Below are 4,621 nucleotides of genomic sequence, written 5' to 3' on the forward strand. Positions count from 1 at the left end.
GAAGATGTGGCGCTCTTCCTCCAACCGTCGTGTTGTTGTGGTCTGGCGATGGAGGAGTCCAAAGACCTGCATGTCCTTGGTGGAGTGGGAGGGGGAGTTGAAGTGTTGAGCCACAGGGTGGTTGGGTTGGTTGGTCCAGATGTCCCAGAGTGGTTCTCTGAAATGCTCCGCAAGTAGCCGGCCTGTCTCCCCAATATAGAGGAGGCCACATCGGGTGCAGAGGATGCAATAGATGATGTGTGTGGAGGTGCAGGTGAATCTGTGGCGGATATGGAAGTTTCCTTTATATAAAGGATTCCAAAACACTGTTTCATAGAAAAGAAAACGTCTTGTCCATCACCAAAGTATTTGGTGGTTGGTGCATGGCTGTGGGATCTTGCTATGCACAAATTGGTTGCACATTCCATATATTTCATTAGCAACGACACTTTGAGAAAAGCTGTAAAAGTGCTTTGAGGTATTATGAGGTTATAAAAAGCCCAAGGAAATACAAATTTTATTTTAATCATCTATTGAAAAATTACATTGAAATTGCAGTAAATCAAATTGCAGGAGATCCACCTGCAAATTTGCCTCAGACACAACTTTAAGCTAGCCAGGGATGTCCCTTTGTAATCTAGTTTCCCTGTAAATCCACTCAAAAGTCCTCAAACACAACAAAGCGGTGAATATGCAAAAGTTTTCCATGTTTTTGTGCTCTTCAGCCTGGGAAAACAAGCCAATGAATGAATTCTTCAGGGCCACTGAATTTTTTCCCTTTAGAATAAAACACCTCAGGCCATTTCCTGGCTATTTTTTAATAAAACCCCCACACTACTGCCTAACTGCAGTAGTGCTTATATTATCCCCAGCACCCATGTTGTGTGCGTGCAAGTGTGAGACACAGTGAAAGATACTAGGTGTACAAATCCTTATTCGATTTCCACCACCAGGAAGAAAGGAAACACCCAAGTGGTCAGTGACAAACAGTGCCCTTCTTAGAGGCCAAAGCCAATGATCTTCTTGAGCTTTTCAATTGAAGAATGTACTGCGTCTTCAATTGCTCCATCTGTCAGTGCCAATGTGCCGTGTTGTCCATGGTTGTCTCTGCTGGAGTGACCTTGCTGGCCTTTTACAGAAGAACTTACAGCTCCAAGTTACCTTCTCCAGCTCCTCTTCATTCTCTGCTTCTTGTGCAGATACAGTTGGTGATAACAGCTTCCGTCACCATCTTCCATCCGGCCTACATCATGAACACAGCCCCTGGAACAGTTGGGTTGTCCCCCTCCTCATCACTGAATAACTCGAGAGATCAGCTGCTCTGGAGAGAGGATATTCCTTCATAACCAACCCCAGATCCAATGACAAAAACAGAAATTGTTGGAAAAGCTCAGCAAGTTTGGCAGCGTCAGTGGAGAGAAATCAGAATTAATGTTTCTGGTCAAGTGACCCTTCTTCAGAACTGATCCATTGACTTGAGCTTGAAACATTAAAGGGTGGTCCTGGTAAAATATGCTAAAATATACCAGTTTCATCCAAGTTAAAAAATGTCTGTTGGTGCGTACTCGCTCAGGCAAGAGCATTTTGCAGCCAAGTCTCTGCTGTCATAGTTGCTGCACACTCACCAATTCCCTCCCTGAAGTTTCTGCCGGCACTTAGCTTTCATCAATCAGCCATTACTCACGACAGGTGACCTCCTGGTGACCTGGCCACTCTCTCTTTGCTGTAGGATTGGGAATGTGGTCACATGATCAGAGCTCCCTCAGTTTCCACTTGTATTAGTTTCACTCTGTCTCCGATCAACAACACTTCCCTGCCCAGGCTCATTCTCCAGGGTTTCATTGTCCTTTCACAGGGAGATCTCGGTGCCCAATGATGGCTTTCTCACAGCTCTATCATTTCATACGAGAGCAAAGCCTCACACCGCTCTCATTGTTTGATTGATCCGGAGTTTGGAACTTAATCCTGGCCATCATTCCATCAGCTTTGTTACTTTGCTGCAGGAACTTGGACATTACTGCAATTTCAGACTTTCCAAATTTAACCAATGGCCAATTCACCACAACTTTGAAGGAGACGATTAAATTCTGGCTTCCCAGGTGAAGTGATATTGAGAAACCCTCTGGCAACCAAGCTACCGAGGATCACAGCTCCTGTGTAACTACAGGATACATGTTGACATTTGTTCACACACTCAAGCAAATGGAGATTCATTTAAAAATCTAATTTATGAGACAAAATTAGCTTGAATTTGAATATTAAACATCCTTTCAACCCAGGGGCTGTCTCATATGCTTGTATGTTTGACTCCTGCATGATGAACAGGATGAAGTGGATGAGGAACCATAGATGAGAGTTTATTATATGTCAGTCTGCTTTCCTAGCCTTTGCTAAGCAAAGTTGGAATGATTGCCATCTATTCAGAAAATGTGCACCCAGGGCAGTTTGATTATTCTAGTTCCTTGCTGACATTTTTCGTCTGTACCTTATTTTATCTCAAATGAATCAGTGAATGTAGTTTAGCTCCCATAACATGGTCCAATAGTGTAATATTATTCCCAGTGGGAGCACAGTATTTGTGATTCTTGCCTCACAGTCAGTAATTTTGTGAGTTGTAGATCTAGCATAAAGACATCAGCACAAGACTCTTCTGAAGAAGGGTCACTGAAGATGAAACGGTAACTCTGTTTTTCTCTCAGTAGTTGCTGCCAGGCCTGCTGAGTTGCTTCAGCACTTTTCTCTTATTGTTTCAGATATCCAGCATCCACAGTTCTTTATTTTAACACAAGACTGCTGCCTGCACTTTCCAGTGCGGTGCTGAAGGAACCAAGCTGCAACCTTTCAGCAGAAACACAACAACCAAGTTCCCCCATCTCTTCCTTGCTTGAATGTACAAGACCCAATGTTTCTATTTTGAATAGGAATCAGAGACCGTTCTCCAGTGTCCCAGCCATTATTAATACTTCTTAGAACCGTTATTCAGGCCTTTGACCATTATGATTCCTACAGTACAGCAATGACTGCATTATAAAAAGGGCTTCATCAGTTGTAAAGCACTTTGGGATGTTGTGTGATTGCGGAAGCTGCTTTCTATATGTAAGTCTTTGTTTATTTTCACATTCTAGGAGTAAAAGTCCTGCTTACAACGGATTGAGCTGACATCTATTTGCCCCATGAGTCAAAGTTTCAGTTAAAGGGAAGCAAAGGTCAAATTGAACTCGAGGTAGTAGGCACATTCTGTTTACGAGGAGAATGCTATCAGCAAAATACCACAGTCAATGATACCCCCCATATTAAAAAATAGTTAAAAACTAATGTGACCTGTGTTATGTGTTAATTGACTTCAAGGTATGTTGAAAAGATACTTAATCACAGAAAGTAGTGATTTTGATTTGGACACCCTGAGACGTTTCACATCTAATAGAATGTTTTTTGGAATGTAGTCACTGTCATGATGTGGCAGCCATCTTGTGCACAGCAAGCTCCCATAAGCAAGATTGTGTTCACATCCAGATAGTCTCATTCTGGAACATCGAATGAGCAGTCAGTATTGGCTAAGGCATGGGAATAACTGGGAGAAAGTGAGGACTGCAGACGTTGGAGATCAGAGTCGAGACTGTGGTGCTGGAAAAGCACAGCTGGTCAGGCAGCATCCGAGGAGCAGGAGATTCAGTGTTCGGGGGCATAAGCCCTTCATCAGGAAAGGGCTTCCTGATGAAGCACTTATTCCCGAAACGTCGATTCTCCTGCTCCTTGGATTCTGCCTGACCTGCTGTGCTTTTCCAGCACCACACTCTCAACATGGGAATAACTGCCATGCTTTTCTTTGAAAGCAGCAGAGTGGGACTTGTTTTTACACCAACCTGAGAAGGCACTCAGAAACTTTGTCTTACACTGAAATGGAAAGGCAGCATGCCCAACAGCGTAGCACACCCTCAGTACTGAGCTGGAGTGTCAACCTTCGTTTTCTTTGCTTGTGACCTGAAAGGTGGGGGGTGGGGGGAAATGACAGGAAATGAAGCTGCAAATGTATGATTCAGTGGACAGCTGACAGACAAAAGCGGCTTGTTCCTTTTACTTATAACCGAATGTATCAGTATAAAATGAATCAAAGCTTTTCCTCTCTCAGATGCCCCAAAACGTCTCAAGAAAATAAAACTGCAGTTCCTTTAAACATTATCTTAAAAAGGTAAGTCACCCGACACAGGTGTTGTCTCAGGTCTTGCAAATCACAACTTTCTGTGATTAAATGCCTTTTTAAATGTCTTTACCTTGAAGTTAATTACAAGGCGTAGATTTAACACATGCCCTGGTCGGTTCAGTTTTTGGAATTTTAGCCAAAACAAATGTAATTTGAAAGGAGCAAGAAATATGGTCTACAGAAATGTATAATGTACTAAATTTGGAAACAGCAGATATTATTCCTAAAGGGATAGAGAAGGAAAAAACTTTACCATTTAAATCAGAGGCAATTTCATACTATTTTCTAATATAGTTTGGTGTGGATTTGCCTCCAGCAGGGTAGTTTTCCAGATGCAACAACGCTGAGGATATCCCTTGTAATATTGTATGAAATAGGCATAAATATCACAGTTCTTGAAGATTCCAACAGATGTTTGTTACAGCTAACTATAATACACAA

This window comes from Chiloscyllium plagiosum, chromosome 24 (assembly GCF_004010195.1).
Source record: "Chiloscyllium plagiosum isolate BGI_BamShark_2017 chromosome 24, ASM401019v2, whole genome shotgun sequence".
NCBI lineage: Eukaryota > Metazoa > Chordata > Chondrichthyes > Orectolobiformes > Hemiscylliidae > Chiloscyllium > Chiloscyllium plagiosum.